The sequence below is a fragment of the Babylonia areolata genome, chromosome 20 (genome assembly GCF_041734735.1).
Source record: "Babylonia areolata isolate BAREFJ2019XMU chromosome 20, ASM4173473v1, whole genome shotgun sequence".
Classification (NCBI taxonomy): domain Eukaryota; kingdom Metazoa; phylum Mollusca; class Gastropoda; order Neogastropoda; family Buccinidae; genus Babylonia; species Babylonia areolata.
Genome location: NC_134895.1, coordinates 4,986,057 through 5,005,329, shown reverse-complemented (window position 1 = coordinate 5,005,329; position 19,273 = coordinate 4,986,057). Strand labels below are relative to the sequence as shown.

General features: G+C 51.0%; 1 long non-coding RNA gene and 1 pseudogene across 3 annotated transcripts in view; one reads left to right on the top strand and one right to left on the bottom strand.

Annotated features, from left to right (window-relative positions):
* Nucleotides 1–19,273, bottom strand: part of LOC143294914 (single-stranded DNA-binding protein 3-like) — a 139,046-nt pseudogene that overhangs the window by 55,913 nt on the left and 63,860 nt on the right. The gene's annotated exons all lie outside the window — the stretch shown is intronic.
* The window catches only part of LOC143294915 (uncharacterized), a 46,088-nt gene that overhangs the window by 3,945 nt on the left and 22,870 nt on the right, over nt 1–19,273 (top strand). For both annotated transcript variants that reach the window (XR_013056969.1, XR_013056968.1), the window contains exon 2: nt 7,022–7,409. This is a non-coding gene — a long non-coding RNA (uncharacterized LOC143294915). The remainder of the gene's footprint in view (nt 1–7,021; nt 7,410–19,273) is intronic.

Genomic DNA, 19,273 nt, shown 5'->3' with positions numbered 1-19,273 from the left:
GCATAATGAAGGGTACTGAGGCTTCACGCCATCCACCACCCAGGATGCGTTGCCCAGTAAAGGCCTTCCAGTTGTTTTCCCTACTGTCTCGTCGAGGTATACTTTACTGTTCACTTTCACAGAGATGACCCGGCCCCCAGCGTGCCCCAGTACACACAGTACAGTCTCCGTCCATCCCACCGTGACCACAGGAAGTGTACTTCACTGATCGGCCACTGCCCGTGGTCCCATACGACTTGTCTTTTTCTTTCCCCCCCCTCCACAAAGCCACCATCTTCACTGTGTCGTTTCTTCTGTGCTGCTAATATGGGGGAAGCAAAGCAAATGAAACCTTCGATCTTTCGGTCCCTGAGACAATCCATGTTCTCTCTCTCATATATATATATATATATATATATATATATATATATATATATAATTATAGCCACCGTCTTCCTTGCTTCATATTCGGGGACGAATCACGGAAGTATGTTTTCCCGTCCCCCCAAAACAATCCAGTTTCTTCTATCGTATTTTGGACAGGATAAAATACGTCCAAGCCATTCGACCTTTTGATGCAGACAGTGTACCGAGTTGATGCTGCTACCGAATCTTAACTGTTGGGAGTGTGTCACGGATCTCTCTCTCTCTCTTTTAATTTCAACATTTCCACCCAATGGTAGCATGATAGTATCAAGCCTCCCTTCAAGAAGCTTTGTGTTGAGAGCGAAGTGATCAGATAAGCCAGACGTCGTTAACTGGAGCTGGGTGATGTTGTTTCACTGGTTAATCTTTGAACTTCCTCCCGTGTCCCAGGCCCTAGGGTCCTTCACAAGCTCTTGTGGATCTGATAGGCTGGCTTGAGACCCCCGTGAAGAGCAGCACTTGGATCCGTTACAATCTTGATCAGACTTGTTTCAATTTAAAGCAGGCTGGCCGGTCTCCCGTGTCCCTCTCAATGCCTCACCAGCACGGGGGATTTCAACGCTTATCACTGATCACTACCACAAGAGGGGGAATGACCGCGCGCGAACACACACACACACACACACACACACACACACACACACGGATCCGCCCATGTCCTGCTGGGGGAAAAAGCCAACAAGTTTCCGACAAAACTTTGCATCTCCCCCACCCCCCAACCTCTCTGTGCTTGAAACATCGTCCAATATGGGGTACCCGTTTTCTATCGTTTCTCCTGTTAATTGACAACACACGTGTGACATCCCCTCATAACGTCCCCTCACCCTAAAGTGTTTGTCTGGGTCAACAAGCGGGAAGTGAGTCTTAGAGCGATTCTCAAACCTGATTATACAGGACACAAGACATACCGACACTGAGGACAATGAAGCGCACAGGAACGCTACTTCCCAGTCCCCTTTCTTTGACAAATCACACCATTGTTCGTCTCTTCTCTTCTTCCAGAAAAACAACAACAACGGGTAACCGTCGGTTAGCCCCACCACCTTCCCTCCAGCTATGTGCCACCTTCCCTCCAGCTATGTGCCACCTTCCCTCTAGCTATGTGCCACCTTCCCTCCAGCTATGGGCCACCTTCCCTCCAGCTATGTGCCACCTTCCCTCCAGCTATGTGCCACCTTCCCTCTAGCTATGTGCTTCCCGTGGAGCCATCCACAGTCCATGACAGACTGACGGGAGTGGAGACCCACCCGGTAGTCTTTCCTTCACCAACATGACTGAGGGGTGCGTGGGGATCGTCTGCACATCAAAAGCCACACACACCCCGTCAAAGCCACGGGGTGGAAAGGCGGGTGTGGGGGTGGAAAGGCGGGTGTGGGGGGTGGGGGGGCGGGAGTAGAGAATGTGGATGGAAGGTTGGAGTGGGAACGCTTCCAGTGGTGCTTTTTTTTTTTTCTTTCTTTTTTAACGATCGTAAAATGAATGAAATAAACTGGAAACGGCCCATAAAGCAAGTACCAAGGCAGCTAGGAAAAGCCCCATCGCAGCACGGTGCCTGGGCCGACAGACAGACAGACAGACAGACAGGTGGGCGGGCCCCGTGAAGAGGTGTTGTTGGGCACAAGGGCAAAAGGCAGGTTGTGTGGGGTGGTGACCGACAGACGCACCGCTCAGTGCAGCCTGGACGGTCCTGGGCCTGTGTGACTGGCCCACAGAAGGCCCTGCCACAGGTAGAAAGGACATCCGCATCGTCTCCACCACACTCACCCTGTTCTACCTTCTCTGGCCGTACCACACAGCTCAGCTCACACCTCTCGTGCTTCGCTGGTCGGCTTACTGTTTCTCTTATAACTGGCCTTCTCAACAACAACAACAAAAGGGGGGTGGGGCTCTTTAAGGGTCTTCATCTATCAAGACCTTTTCCCCCATCTCTCCCCTTCCCTTTTATACCCACACCCCCCCTCCCCCGAACACACACACACACCTCTTCCTCAGTGCACTTCATTTCGCACACACATATTAATTGTGCGCATTAATACAAAATTCAATTCCAACTAACGAGATCCCTCCTGTGATTACACTGGAACACCCCTGTCTAAATTAACGTGGTCAGGTCGAAATCTGACATCATCACTTGGCCGCCTCCCTTCTAAACACACACACACGCACACTCACTCACTCTCTCTCTCCCTCTCTCTCTCTCTCTCTCTCACACACACACACACTCATTCACTCTCACACGCACACACACAAACACATTGTCTATATTCCCCACCCACACACCCTTTCCTCTCCTCTCTTACCCCCCACCCCCTTCTCCCACCCCCGAGGGAATGCGGAAAGGTGGGGGAAGGTGAGTGTAGAAGGGGTGTGGGGTGGAGTGTGTAGAGGGGTGTGGGGTGGAGAGTGTAGAGGGGCGTGGGGTGGGGTGTGGGGTGGAGTGTGTAGAGGGGTGTGGGGTGGAGTGTGTAGAGGGTGTGGGGTGGAGGGTGTAGAGGGGTGTGGGGTGGTGAGTGTAGGGGTGGGGGGAGGAGAGTGTAAAGGGGTGTGGGGTGGAGTGTGTAGAGGGGTGTGGGGTGGTGAGTGTAGGGGTGTGGGGTGGAGAGTGTAGAGGGGTGTGGGGTGGAGTGTGTAGAGGGGTGTGGGGTGGTGAGTGTAGGGGTGTGGGGTGGAGTGTGTAGAGGGGTGTGGGGTGGTGAGTGTAGAGGGGTGTGGGGTGGTGAGTGTAGAGGGTGTGGGGTGGAGAGTGTAGAGGGGTGTGGGGTGGAGTGTGTAGAGGGGTGTGGGTTGGTGAGTGTAGGGGTGTGGGGTGGAGTGTGTAGAGGGGTGTGGGGTGGTGAGTGTAGAGGGGTGTGGGGTGGTGAGTGTAGAGGGGTGTGGGGTGGAGAGTGTTAGAGGGGTGTGGGGTGGAGAGTGTAGAGGGGTGTGGGGGTGTAGAGGGGTGTGGGGTGGAGAGTGTAGAGGGGTGTGGGGAGGAGATCAATAGCAGCAGCAGCACAAGCAAGTCGTCAACGTCAGCAGACAGCACCCACGGACAGACAGACAGACAGGCCATCAAGCGTGCACACACACACAGCACCTGCCACCCATAAAAGCCTCCTTCGCCAGTGGCTCCATCACCGTCAGGGGATTTCAAACGGCCCCTACCCCATCCCCACCCCACCCCAAAACCTACATCACCACCTCTCACTACACTGGTCGGGAAGGAGAGGAGAATTGCAACATCAGAAAAAAGTGTGGTACAGTGGTAGAAGGCAGGGGGGAAAAAAAGATAGGGTAGTAAAATGATAGAGAGAGAGAGTGGAGGGTTCAACACTTATGGAGAAAGACAGACCCCGAGATTTTTTGGGGGGAGGGGGGTATTGACAGGCAGTGCAGCGGGGATGAGAAAAGAGCGAACAGTGAAAGGCAGAAACGTTGAAATCGACAGACAAATAATATCAGGGTGGGGAGACTGGAAGAATGGGATTGAGAGAGACGGGGGTGGGGTGGGAGGGGTGGTAGAGAGACGGGGAGGGGGGGTGGGGGTAAGAGACGGGGAGGGGGGGAGGATACGGAAAAGGAGAGAGAGGGAGGGAGATGCGGAAATGGAGAGAGAAGAGAGATAGGGGGAGGGGAGTACGGAAAGGGAGAGATTGGGGGGGGGGGGGGTACGGAAAGGGAGAGGATAGAGAGAGGGGTGGGGATACTGAGAGGAGAGGAAGGGGGGGGGGGTACGGAAAGAAAGAATGAGAAGGGGGGGGGGGGGTCGTCCGAAAGGGAGAGAGAGCAAAGGAGAGAGAGGACTGGGTAGAAAGGTGTGTGTGTGTGATCAAAGACCAATTTTTTTTTTTAGAAAGAGAGAGGTTTGGCTTCAGGGACAGGGACTTTTGTTATCGTGTACGTTTTGTTGATGGTGATGAGGAGGAGAAAGCTCGCCTTGAAAATAAAAATATATATGAAAAAAACGGGGGGTGGGGGTGGGGAGTTGGCAGAGACGGGAAGGGGCTGGGGAAAGGCGAACAGCAGCAGCAGCAGCAGCAGCAGGAGGGAATCTTCCCGTTCTGTAACTGTTCAGTTGTCAGGCCGGAGAGACTGGAGGAGAAAGGAAAAGATAAAACAAACAAACATGAACGAGTGAAACGAAGTGGAAAGAAAGCCAACAAAACCTATCAATTCCGGCGAAACACGAAGAGAACAGAACGCAGCTCTTGAGGCCAGCAACCCAACCAACCAACCAACCAACCAACAAGGGCAACTCACGTGTCACGCTGAGTGGTGGTTGGGGGGGCGGGGGGGTGGGGGAGAGAAAGCGGGAAAGGTGTGCTGGTGGTGGTGGTGGTGGGAGGCAGCAGACTTGGCTGGCTGATGTTGACACAGACTTCACAGATACCTCCTGCTCGCTCTGTTTACCGTTTCCTCTCTTGACATCTTTCCCCCCCACCCACCCCCCACCCCCACCCGACTTCCCCAACCTCCACATGTCTCTCTCTCTCTCTCTCTCATGCCTCCTCTAACCCTCTCTTCTTTGCACTCAACAACTCCCAACTCTCACCCAGTCTAAACAGTCACCACTCAGTTCACCCGATCTGAACCGTTCACACTCAGTCGCAACTTTCTCCGTGAGTGTTCTCCCAAACAACTTACTTTTTATTCGGTACTTCTTGGGCAACGGGTGGGGTTTTGGTTGTGTTTTGTTTTCAATAAGCTCACCACCATCCCTCCCACTCTACCCAACACACACACACACACACACACACACACACACACACCGTCCATGGAGCATGCCAGAACAGCCACCGAGCATGGGAATGCCAGTACTGTAATGTCAGTGCAGCTGTTTCTGAGCTCATGGACATCACAACACATCGTGCTTGTTGTTTCAAAAGTGTAAGATGTTACACACTAATTTCACTTCGGTTTGCGTTAAACGTGAAGGACCACATTGTTGCAATGAATGTAGCCTGATGTTGCATGTAAAATGCGCGCGCGCGTGCACGTGTGTGTGCGTGTGTGTGTGTGTGTGTGCAAGCCCTCCTGGTCTCGCCCCTAATCGTATAGCTATGTGCTTGCAGAGGGGAACAAAGTCATTAGCAAGCTATCTTATCTTTTGCCTTTCTACAACCAACACACCCCACCCCCCTCCGGTCTTTCTTCAGCTCCCACTCCCTTCTCCTCTATCAGCAATGGGGGAAAAAAATTAAAGAAGAAAAAAAAAAAGCGGGTTCGACAAGCTCATTTGGGATGTATTCATGTGCAACGAGCGTCCATTGAAGCAGAAGCAGTGTTGACAAGTTGTGGTCTTGAAGGTGGTGGTGGTTTTTTTTTTTTTCTTCTTCTTCTCTTTTCTTGCTTTCGCCCCCCCCCCCCCCCCCCCCCTACAGCTTGGCGGCAATTTGTTCTCTTCACACGACAAACCTTGTTAGACCAACGTGTCCCGCCCCCTCCCTCCCTGCAGTATGATAACAACATGGACCCTGTTGCACGTGTTGTGCAGGTTTTCCTGGCTGCGTGAGTGTGTACTGTGGGAATTCCATACTGTTGACAATGCACGTGTGTGTGTGTGTGTGTGTGTGTGTGTACTGTGGGAACTCCATACTGTTGACACTGCACGTGTGTGTGTGTGTGTGTGTGTGTGTGTGTGTGTATGTGTGTGTACTGTGGGAACTCCATACTGTTGACACTGCACGTGTGTGTGTGTGTGTGTGTGTGTGTGTGTGTGTGTTCTGTGGGAATTCCATACTGTTGACACTGCACGTGTGTGTGTGTGTGTGTGTGTGTGTGTGTGTGTACTGTGTGTGTACTGTGGGAACTCCATACTGTTGACACTGCACGTGTATGTGTGTGTGTACTGTGGGAATTCCATACTGTTGACACTGCACGTATGTGTGTATGTACTGTGGGAACTCCATACTGTTGACACTGCACGTGTGTGTGTGTGTGTGTGTGTGTGTGTGTGTGTGTGTGTGTGTGTGTGTGTGCTGTGGGAACTCCATACTGTTCTCACTGCACGTGTGTGTGTGTGTGTGTGTGTGTGTGTGTGTGTGTGTGTGTGTGTACTGTGGGAACTCCATACTGTTGACACTGCACGTGTGTGTGTGTGTGTGTGTGTGTGTGTGTGTGTGTGTGTGTGTGTGTGTGTGTGCTGTGGGAACTCCATACTGTTCTCACTGCACGTGTGTGTGTGTGTGTGTGTGTGTGTGTGCTGTTGGAACTCATCTCACTGAATATGAAAATATACAAATAAATTTTTAAACATCTGCTGTGACGTGAGTGACGCGCGTGCATGTCAGGAAGAGGGCAATAGGAGCGAGCGATCGAGAGAGAGAGAGAGAGAGAACGTGAGTCACCACAATTAATTTTGAATGATAAAGAGACCTTTCATGCTCCACCTCCACCCCCAATACAACACACACGCACAGGAGTGTCCGTTTCATGGAAAACAATCCTCGACTCGACTCCCCTCCTCCCCCCCCCCCCCCCCCCCCCACACACACTGTCCGTGACCCTCAACCCCCCACCCCAACCCTCTCACACCAGCCGTCTTTTTGGATCAATCACACCGTATCTTAACCACCTACTGTCATTTTGAATCAAGCACACCCTATCTTTGTCATTATTTTTCTTTTCTTTTTCGTAGATGAGAGAGAGCGAGAGAGACAGCAGACAGGCAGGGAAAGACGGGCAGTCAAGCGGGACACGGTAATATACACCAGCGTTTTCACTGCCCTGCTATTCCACTGTCGCCACTGGCTACCACTGATTTAGTGATGGTGATGAAGCCCGTGATGGACTGGACTGGGAAGGGAGGAAGGAGGGAGCGACTTTCAGTTTCACGCCATGCACATGGGATAGAAGCAGTCAGCTGGATGACCCCCCCCACACACACACACACCGCCCCCCCCCCCTCCCCCCCAATCATTCTCCTCCTGCTGCCTCGTGGGTGGTGTCTGCTGCTGCTGCTCACTTGGCAACCCCCGCCCACCCCCACCCCTGCCCCACCATCTCGGACACTTTCTTCAACCAAGGTGAGTTCCTTTCTTCACAATATACAATTGCATTATACCCGAAATGTATGTGAAATGATGTTTTCTGTCCATCACTTATTTTGCTTCTCATGTTCGGGTGGTGGTGGTGGTGAATGGATAGGCCGGTGGTTGAGTGTGTGCGTGTGTGTGTGTGTGTGTGTGTGTGTGTGGATAGGGTGGTATGTCTGCCTGTGAGAGAGGGTAGGGTGGTGGTGCTTGGTGCTGTGCGTGTTATAGACAACTAGAGAGAGAGAGAGAGAGAGAGAGAGAGAGGCAGAATTAGAACCACCCATAATACACACTAAGATCTGCCCAGAAAATAAGCTATGTGGTGTGAAGAAACAGGGTTGAGGGGGAGGGGAAGTACGGTAAAGTGAGTAAAGGCGGGGAAGGAAACGTGCAGGGAAGGGGCCACGAGGAAAGAGAGAGAGAGAGAGAAAAAAAAAGACAGATCTCCAACACACTGCAAAAGCAAACAGCGTTTTGAAACGTGGCGACTACACGCGTTAACCACGGCGAGACACTTTGATGTTGACAAGAATGTTGACAGGCTTAAAAGCGCGAGACCTGAGAGACGAGACGAGACGGCTTGTAGGTGGGGGGAGTGAGTGGCTGCCTTGGCTTTAAAGAGAGAAAAGGGGAGGGGGTGACTGAGAGGAGGAGGAGGAGAGAAAGCGAAGAAACGAGAGATGCATGATACAGGGAGAAACACAAGCCAGATACCGGTTTCATGCAAGGGAACAGGGAACAGCACTTTTCAAGTTTTATGTCCAGAGATACGGTGTCACAGCCCCCCCCCCCCCCCCCCAACCCTTTCCACCTTCTCTTTCTCTTTTCTCTCTCTGTGGGAAATCACAGACCGCGATGCACTTACGCTACCCCCACTACAAAAATGTCAAACCCGAATTCTGTCCTGCCATTTGGGTCACAATCGCTTTTATCTCCCGCTAGACGGGAATTGCTTTATGTGATTATCTTCCGCTCCCCCAGACCAAAAGCCCCGTTCCATTTGCTTCTCTCACGAACTAGGACTTTTGTTCTGAGCCTCTATGTGTGTGTGTGTGTGTGTGTGTGTGTGTGTGTGTGTCTGCTTTCATGTTTTTCTATACAGCCGGGTTATGGGTTTATTTCGTGATGTGCAAGTGCGTCGTTTATTATGTTGTTTTGGGTGGGGGGTGGGGTGGTAGTGTGTGTGTGTGTGTGTGTGTGTGGTTGTGTGTGTGTGTGTGTGTGCATGTGTAACATATATGTACACTGTATCCTGTGTGTTAGGGGTGGGCATAGGGTGGCGTGGATTGGAGAGACAGACGAGTAGGGGAGGAAATTCACTGGTGGACTGTTTTGGGTCAATACTCATGATGGAGAATAACATTTCTTATTTCATAAAAAAAATCGATGACGCATCTTATATACTGCGTTAACAAGTAAAACAAGAACAAGAAGCGTACATGAATGTTTTAATCATTAGAGTGCAAAGGCGTTTGTCGTCTTCTTTCAACGTCACGTCGCTTTCATGTCGAGGAGAAAAGTCAAGAAGATACAAGCCCATTTATTTTCACACAGCAAGACTCAAACTTGGTACACACTGCCTCTTTCCGACGTTACTAAAGTAACATGTTACTTAGCAAATGAGGGGTGATGTTTTTTTCCTCTGCTATTTAATCAAGGGAATGGTCTTCCAAGTCAAGTCAACGGACAGAGTGAAACACCGGAGCGACAAAGTGCAGAAAAGTGGGCCAGGAGCGAAAGAGAGAGAGAGAGAGAAGGGAAGGGGGCGGGGGAGGGGGGATGGAGGGGGCTAGCAGGAAAGTCACAGAAGACGAGGAAAGGTCCTCCCCCTTGAAATCCCATCACGCGGATTAATAAGCTTGAAGTCCTTTGGCAGGCTTCCGTACTCCAGGGAGGTCACTCCATTTGAAGAGGAAACCAGATCAGCCCCTACCTCCACCCCCCCCCACCCCCCCTCTTCCTCCTTCCCCACCCCCATCCAGTCTGCCCTTCTCTTCATCTGTCACCCCCACCTATAACACCCTTCCGTCCCGTACTTCTCCCAACTTCATCGTTACCCCCCCTTTTTTTTTTCTTTCTCTCCTTATCCACCCTTCTCCCTTCTATCTCGTTTCGGGTGAGTCTCCCTTTTCAAAAAGCAGCCTGTCTGGTAATTTATCTTTGCCCACCCCTGCCCGCCTCCCCTATTTTTGTTTTCACCTCAGTTGTGCTGTGCTCTTCTTCATGCAAACTTCATTTCGCCACCTTCATATTTACTCGCCCTTCTGTACCTCACACACCTGCACGCACCCCCCATGCTCCCCCTCTCTCCCCTAACTCACTCTCTCTACCCATTCCCATCCCCTTGACATGGGCAGATGGCCAGCTTCAATTCAGCTTGTTATTCTCTGTCCACCCATCGTTATGTACCTCTCTCCTCAGATCACCAACAAATCTCCATCTTCGCTTTCACCCATCCTGCTCTGTGGGTTACGAGGTTGGATGAAGTCCCACGGTCTTTCACCCCAGCAGCTCTGTGGGTTAAGAGTCCCACTGCCTTTCACCCCAGCAGCTCTGTGGGTTAAGAGGTTGGATGGAAGTCCCACTGCCTTTCACCCCAGCAGCTCTGTGGGTTAAGAGGTTGGATGGAAGTCCCATTGCCTTTCACCCCAGCAGCTCTGTGGGTTAAGAGTCCCACTGCCTTTCACCCCAGCAGCTCTGTGGGTTAAGAGTCCCACTGCCTTTCACCCCAGCAGCTCTGTGGGTTAAGAGTCCCACTGTCTTTCACCCCAGCAGCTCTGTGGGTTAAGAGTCCCACTGTCTTTCACCCCAGCAGCTCTGTGGGTTAGGAGGTTGGATGGAAGTCCCACTGCCTTTCCACCGGGGCAGTCAACTCGGCTACTGTGTCTGGGACTCGGCACAGGAAGGCGGGGCCCGGTCTTCATTCACTGTCTAACCTTCCCCAACTGATTTGATGTACCCATTCACACCTGCCTGGACGGAGTGGGGAAAGTTCGGGGTGAAGTGCCTTTCCTAAGGACACACCACCATGCCGAAACAGGGCCTCGAAGCACGATCACAACACTGGATCAGAAGTCCCAAAGCCTGACCGATTCAGCCTCGGTGCCTCAGCTCTGTGGCACATCTCCCAGTGTCCCCTTTACCCTCATCTTCCTGGAGTCTCCCTCATGTCCACTGTACCAGGACACTTCCACCTTCATCCCCACTCATCCTGCTTTCTGTCAGTCTGTCTTTCGGTCTCTTCTCCTGAAAATGGTCTTTGCCATCGGCTGCACTGTAAACAACCTGATTTAATCTCCTCCCCTCTGCACTCTCATCCCGGCGATTAATATCGTCCATTCACACCCCCCATCCTCGCCCCCCCTCTGAATCACTACACCTCACTCTTATCTATTGCCTTGCTTTAAATGACATCTTCATCCAACACACTTCCCCGTAATTCCTCAGCAGCGCCCCCCCCCCTCCCGCCCCGCCCAATCCCCCATCCCCTTCCAATAATTCCCTCTTTGGTCTCTGTCCCACTTTTCGTCCTAATCCCCTCTCCCCTGTTATCTGTTCATTTCCCAATCTGTCTCATCTCCCACCACTACTCTCCACGTTCCATCATCGTCCTCGTCCCCCCCCCCCCCCCCACCCCCCCATCCACCCTTTTATAAGTTATGTTCTTGTCAATTTGCATTGCTGGATCCACGGACTTATAAACGTATCTTTTATAAGTTCGTGGCTGCGACAGCCCCCACCCCCACCCAAATTCTTGTTATCTCTCTCGCTCTCCTTCTCCCCATCTCTCTCCTTTTCGTCTAACCACCTCTCTTATCTCCCATTAACCTCCATCGCTCGTCCAGTTCTACCCCCCTCCCCCCTCCACCAATGTTCTTTCCCCCGTATGATACGTCCATCCACTTCGTGTTCCCCGTACCCCCCCCCCCCCCCTCCCCGCTCACCCTTCCACCCCCTCCTATCTCCTGCATACCTTGTTCTTCCCTGTGATCAATGAGATCAGCCTCAGATCCCCCTCCCCCCAACCCCCCACGCCCACCACCCTTCCTCAGTTCACCCGATTAGCCCGCAGCCCCCACCCCCCTGCCCCCTTTTCCGGCCCTCTTCAATCTTCCAGGGCCGGTTCAGTTCTTAGCTGTCGTGTCTCTGAGAACACTGCATACAAGTCCTGCTTCTGGCAGACTGGCAGCTTGAGAGTGATTACCCCCACCCTGTGCCTGGGGGGCTGGGGGAGGGGGAGGGAGAGGGGGTGGGGGGGATCAAATGGCCCTGTTTGTCAAAACAACGATTACATTATTAATGGGGGGCCACAGGACCGGGTTTCCTTCGTGAAGAGCTTCTTGTTGGGGGGGGGGGGGGGGTTGGGGGGGGGGGGGGATAGGAGGAGAAGGAGTGGTGTGGTTCAAATTCGCACACTCCAGAGATTCATTCTGCTGTGAAGAAAAGACTCGTTCTGCAACGTTTGTCGAGTAGGAAATGTTTGGGTTGTTAATGCTCCTGTGCGTGTGTGTGTGTGTGTGTGTGTGTGTGTGTGTGTGTGTGTGTGCGCGCGCGCGCACGCACACACACACACACACACACACACAGTGACACACACACACCGCACACAAAGAGCTCAAGAAACTTTTATACAAAGGGAAGCGATGGGGTGGCAGGCGTGCGTGCGTGCGTGCGTGTGTGTGTGTGTATGTGTGTGCGCGCGCGCTGTAAATGGGTATTCGCTTTTTTCTTCTCTCAAAGTACTACATTTCCCTTTCTCCCCTTCCTGCAGAGCTATTTACCGACGAGAATTACGTGAGCAGACTTGACAGGTTACTTGCCTAATGGCATTTCCATTCTGTGCTGATAGGGACTGCGGGGCGGTGGAGAGATGTATGGGGGCAGAGGGGGGGGCTGGTGAAGCGAAAAACCCAAAAGACAGCAGGAGGCCGGGCATGGCACAGCGAGAGAGAGAGAGAGAGAGAGAGAGACGCTGCAATTCACCCCCCCCCCTCCCCCTTCCCCCGCTGGTATGGCTCATAAGTATATACAGTATATAGCACACAGGCTTATATTTCCCCACAACTCTCAAATGGATATAGTGTTCACTTTCTTCTTGCTTACCCCCCCCCCCTCTCTCTCTCTCTCTCTCTCTCTGTTGCACAATATAGCACTTCTTCCAATCACCTTCTCCCCCCACCCCCCATCCCCGGTTTCCTGGTATACCTATCACTATTTCTTTGCCATCGACGTGTGGTTTCTCAATGAGCGACTGACCGTCACACACACACACACACACACACACACACACACACACACAACGCACGCACGAGATTCTTCCCGAGACTCCTGCCTGTACTTATTTGATTGGGAGACTTCCCCAAATAAGTCCTCTGCCCCATGGATCTTATTGTCGTGCGGCCCGAGGATTCATCACCCAAAGTGCCCAACAACAACCCGTACTGTTCTGCTCCCTCCCCTCCTTCCCTCCCCCCTTTCTTCCTCCCGCTCCTCCTCACAGTCTTCGGTCGTCAAATAAATGAAGAAATAAAAATGTTGAAAAACAAGGACGGAGTGACATGATTAGTCCTGATTCGTCAACGTTCCATCAACACGTGATACTCGTGGACACACGGAGGCTCCCGAACCTCGGCGACCCCCCAGGGCCAGCGTCTCGCATGGACACTGGACGGCTTGCTTCACTGCACGACACCAGAACAACGTTTTGTAGAAACCAAACATCAGCCACGAACACCGAACCATTGGAAGGCGGAACCCACGACCATTCTGCTTCGCTTGTTCGCATTATCAAGATCACGAGGTGTTTTGTTTTCCCACCTCAGAGACCAGAACAAAAGCGCCGGTTTGTTTTTTCTTCTTTGTGTGTGTGTGTGTGTTTGTTTGTGTTCTCTCCTTAGCACACTACATTGGACTGGGCGCTTTCCGAAGACCCAGAGATGATCGCAAAGGGGTCAGGGAGAGAGGGTGTGTGTGGGGGGGGGGGGGGGAGGGAAAAATCAAGGAGACAGACATCGAACAAGCAGAACAGTAAAGGACTCCCCCTGCTGAGGCCTGTCAGGCGTGCAGACAGGAAAACCCGACTCATCCCCCCACCCCCCACCCCCACCCCCTCCTCCCCCTAGCTGCAGGGGATCACAGAGACGGACAGGACAAACCCATCACGTGCTGCACGATCCCTGCACCACTTCCAAGCCATGTGTGACGGACAGACAGATCCTTGTCGTCTGCAGGGGGGGGACAGCCAGCTAGCTAAGGGGATCACGGGACACTGCCTCAACACAATGACGTGACAAAAAATAATGAGGACAGTGCCAAGAAAAGAGGGTCGTGCGAAGACATAAATTATGTCCCTTACATTCAACAAACGCCAATCAGGCATTTGCTGTGTAACGCGAGCATAGGGGTTCGGTGGAGTGGAGGGGGGAGAGGGGGGGGGGGGGGGGGGGTTAGTCGAGATAGCAATAATCTTCGTCATCTGTCAGGAAGGGTGTGGAATTTTAGTTCGATTTTTTTTTTATAACAGCACACAAAGGTACAACAGAGAGAGAGAGGCAAGAGGAGAGAAATGTGCGAAGGAGGGATTATAACCATGCGACAAAACGGAGAGATACGCACATACACAGAGACAGAGAGAGAGACGCACATACAGAGAGAGAGAGAGAGCCGCTCGGCGGTCTGCAGTAAATAATGAAGCAGGCCAATCTTTTCGCATGCCCTCCTCCTCCAGCTAGAAGCCCCGTCTCTCCCCCCCAGACACAAACCTCTGGCTAATGAACCGCCAAGCCCCACACACTCCCCACGGTCAAAACGTCTCCTTCTACACAGCCCCTTCCCAACCTGAACCTCACTGATGAAACATACACCCCCCGCCCCCATCACACCCCCACACCCCCAACGTCACAGGCAGCTGTCGCAAAACTTAATCAGGCACTATTGATCTGTGAGGAGCACCAGAACAACCGTTTCACACTGTGATGTAACTCCCGTGTTTTAAACCCCCCTCAACCCGCCCCACACCTCCCCCCACCCCATTTCTCTCTTTCCTTTTTTGCTATTGTACCACAATCACTTTTTGCCTGCAGTGAAAACCTCATCATCTTCGTAAGTCTATGATAATGTATTCCGAAAAGTGATGACAGGAGATTCGCAGTCTTTCAGATTTTGCTTTCAAGGTCAAGTTATTATTCTCTTGCGGAGGGGTGGGGTAGGAGGGAAAGAAAGGGAACATTATCGGGATGCATTAATTATGTTCAAAATGCATTTACCTTAAACTCCACTCCATTGTTGTTCAAAGTGCAAATAAGTTCATTTCACGTGCTCCCTGTGGAGTCCTTAGACAGGAGGCAAGGCAAGGCAAGAAATTCATTTCACGTGTTCCCTGGGGAGACAGGAGGCAAGGCAAGGCAAGAAGTTCATTTCACGTGCTCCCGGGGGAGACAGGAGGCAAGGCAAGGCAAGAAGTTCATTTCAGAGCAAGAAGTTCATTTCACGTGCTCCCGGGGGAGACAGGAGGCAAGGCAAGGCAAGAAGTTCATTTCACGTGCTCTCTGGGGAGACATGAGGCAAGGCAAAGAAGTTCATTTCACGTGCTCCCTGGGGAGACAGGAGGCAAGGCAAAGAAGTTCATTTCACGTGCTCCCTGGGGAGACAGGAGGCAAGGCAAAGAAGTTCATTTCACGTGCTCCTTGGGGAGTCCTTAGATAGGAGGCAAGGCAAAGGAGTTCATTTCACGTGCTTCCTGGGGAGTCCTTAGACGGGAGGCAAGGCAAGGAGTTTATTTCACGTGCTCCCTTGGGAAGTCCTAACCTTGGGAAGCAAGGCAAAAAGTATATTTCACGTGCGCCCTGGGGGCACTGAAACATCAACATCGTCTGTGACACACACCATATAAACAAAACGAGTGATGCCAAAAGGTGAACAAATACCAAAGGCTTACAACACGAGTAAGCAGGTAAATAAGCACATCAAACACTCATTTTCCAAAGCTGAAACGATGGATTCAAGCATAAGCAGAAAAGACAAGCTTGGAAGACTCCTCCTCCCCACTTCCTTGCCATGTCTTCACAGTCACGCGAGCCGGGAGGGGCAGACAGACAGACAGACAGACAGACTGTGAGACCGAAACAGATGGAGCAGCAGTGGAGCAGAAAAGAGCGGTGGATGGAAGGGAGGGCGGGGGGGAAGGGAGACAAACCAAAGGTGTATCGGTGGCAGGGACAGGCAATTAACACCGCCAGCTCCACCAGCCCAGGTCCAGGGCCAATTACCCAAGGACCCCCCACCCCCACAGCCCCCATCCCTAGACTGGCTGGCAGGCAACAAAGGAAGGAAATGAGGCAGGGCCACAGCCGACTCGAACCCATTCTCCACACCACCCTTCCCCGCAATTTTATGCTAGGCTAAGTCCGCTTTAGGTACTCCATCCCCTCCCTTCTTCCCCTTCTCTCCGTGCCACAAGATTGGAAGGAAAAAAATTGGACCAAGAACAGAACATAGCTCTGGCTAGTAGGGAAAGAACGACCCCCCCCCCTACCCCCCCAACACACACACCCCTACCAACACCACCCAACCCCCACCCCACCCCCTCAACCTCGTTTGTCATTCGATAGGGTCCCCGATAATGTTATGAAAATTGCTTGCCGGGACCTTGTAACCTCTGCCCAATACGTGGTAACGAAGTGTCTGAAGGGGGTACAAGCCCCAATGCCTCTCCCACACACCGCGCCTCCTAGCTTCTCACGCATATGCAAAGTCCTGCTCCCCCACACTCCTCAAAGGAGAAAAAAAAAACAACAAAAAAACCAACCCTGTTGCTCTTCTTCTACTCCACACCGTCTCCCAACCCGACACAACCACCTCTCTTTCAGCCCGCGCCAAATTGAAAAGTGCTGACCCCCCCCCCCCCCCCCCCCCCCCCAAAAAAAAAAGCACACACAAAAAGCGAAATACTTAACTGCCACTGTCGATCACTACAGGAACACATACATCTTTCTTTCTCTTTCTCTCTCTCTCGCTCACAGCGCTTGAAAATTAATCGACTTTACGCCAAGCAGACGTGATTTACATGGCTGAAAAAGAAAAAAAAAGGGGGTGGGGGTGGCGGGGGGCATGGGTCAGAGAGAGCAATTAAAAAAAAAAAAAAAAAAAAAAAAAAGAAGCTAAGCCTCGGAACCCCAATCAATGTTGCGAAGCAAGGTATCGCCACCCTGATGAAGATATCCTCTTCCCCATGTCCACAGGGCTGATCCTGACAGGCGAAATGGAGCCCGCTTCTTGGAGGGGGAAAGCAAAAAGAAAAGAAAAGAAAAGAAAAAGGAAAAAAAAGCCCACACCCCGCCCGCCACTTGTCAAATATGTCCCAACCACTCGTCCCCAAAACTGCTCGCCGGAATTAGAGAGGCCAACAAAGGGAAGCAATTTCCTGACTTGGCTGGGCAAGGGGAGGGAAGGCCGGGGCTGTAATGGGGTGGTTGATATGCATCAGACGGCCCCTGGCTTTTCTTCTTCTTCTGCCCGTGTACAGCGCACGGCCGGCCCCCCCGCCTTCCTCCCTCCCCACTGTGGCTGCTTCTGTTCAATCCGTGACCCAGTGCACGCCACCAACACAACACATGGCGGGTGGGGAGGGGGAGGGTCTGTTTCCAGAAACATAAGGATTACAGTGACATCAATGAGACTACCAGATCTGGACCACTCACATGTAATAATCAGTCCAATCTGACTTGCTGGAACTTTCACATGGATAATTAAAGGTCATGGAAAAACAACTACTACAACAACAAAAACACAAAAAAACACAAAAAAAACAACAGATATCTGCTTATGAATAACAGTAATTAAGACATAAATATTTAGTTACTAATGAGGATAGCATAAATGAGAAAGAAAAAACGGAGGGAGGAGTGGTTTGAATTGTGTGAAATTACAGTGAGTTGTTGCAATGGAAGTCTAAATATATAACTGGTAAAAAAAAAAAAAAAGTAAAAAAAAAAGAAAGAAAAAAAGTAGTAGTCTGGTGCGCTGGTTCAATTTAAAGTGCATTTAGGCTGATCGAAGAGACGCTGTCATTAACATGCGAGGAAAACTCATTTACCTGTCAACTGTGCATATCATCAGATCAATCTTATCCTCATTTATCTCATCAAAAATAGCTGCTTCAGTTGTCCTATTCATAGGGCCTCTACCCACTGTCAAATTAATGTATGGGTCCTTTCTTCAAAGGACATCTCTCTCCCCACTGTCTAAATAATGTATGGATCCACTTAACGCTGCCTTCATCTCTGTGGACATTCGACTGACTTTGAAGTTTCAATCCACACCTGTCTCTCTCTGACACAGAGAGAGAGAGAGAGAGAGAGAGAGAGAGAGATGTACAGTATAAACGTGTGTGTGTGTGTGCGTGTGTGTGTGTTAGTGTGTGTGAGTGAGTGAGCGAGTGTGCGCGTGTGCGTGCCCACATGGAGGTATGTGTGTGAATGACAAAGCTCTTTCTTGCACTCATGTTAATGTTAAAAAAAAAAAATTAAAAAAAGAAGAAGAAAAGAGAAAAATCCATATTTTTATGTGAATTTTATAAGATCTTGCAGTGTGAATCCATATCTGCCAACAGAACTGCAAGTTTAAAAAATCAATTTAAAAAAAACTACTACAAAAAACACCTACTCAAGCCTCCAATATTTGATATCCATTTCCCCCCTTCACACAACCCCCACCACCCTCGTATCATGTGATTCCATTTTCCTGATGCTTTACACTGATTGCAAACATTACCACAGGCGGAAAAAACTGAAAAACCGAGAAAAAGAGAAAAGACTAGAGTGGGGGTATAAAATCGGCTGAATAATTTATCAGACAGTTTAGGAGAGAGATGAGGAGAGACAGCATCAAGCTGAAGGGGAGGTTTACCAGTTATGAAAACACAACACAAATGAGCAGCAGCAGCAGCAGCAGCAAAAAGAGAAAGAACAGAGAAATTAGAACAAAGCAGAACAAAGCTACTTCCATTTTAATATAATAATGGATCTCTCTCTCTCTCTCTCTCTCTCACACACACACACACACACACACACCGTTCACCCACGTTAAGTGGAGAGGAGGGGTAGGGAGAGGGTGAAAATGATGAGGGTGTGGGATGAGGGAGGAAGGCGCTCTCAAAATTCAATTAACAACACAGGCATCTCTTTTATTTTCAACAAATGGAGCTGGCTTTCCACTCAAGCTGGTTAAAACAGCCTCCTCTTCCTCTACCCCCATGCCCCCCCCCCCCCCCTTCCCTTCTCACCCAAGATCCCTATCCTTCTTCCCTACATTGATTCCTCCCCCCCCCACCCCCCACTAATCCCCCTCACCCCCATCCCCTGCAACCCCCCTGCACCTTCCCCTTCCAAAACTGATCTTCCAGATGAACAAGTTTGTGTTCAAGTGTGCTGAACAGAAGAAGCAGTTTGTTTATTACAATGATTATGAAACACGTGTGGATGGCAAATGAAAGCAGTATTGTACACTTTATGTGGGCATCCAAACATTGTTCAAGTGGATGGACTTACATGGTTTTTTTGTTGTTGTTTTTTTGTTTTTTAATGTGGGTGCAGATACTGGTATGGACACATGCATTTGTAATTGGCATACGTGTGTGTGTGTGTGTGTGTGTGCGAATGCGAGTGTGTGTGTGTGGTGGTGGTGGGGGGGGTGGGGGTGGGGGGGGGGGGGGGGGGGGGGGGGGGCGGAAAGGTGGCATGTGTTTTACAAGACTGGGAGTTTTCATGGTTTTTAATTAACATTTGTGTCACATCTGCACGAGACCACCCCAAAAAGGGCAAGAAGCAAAATCTGATCCTACTGCTCGAAAAGCAATA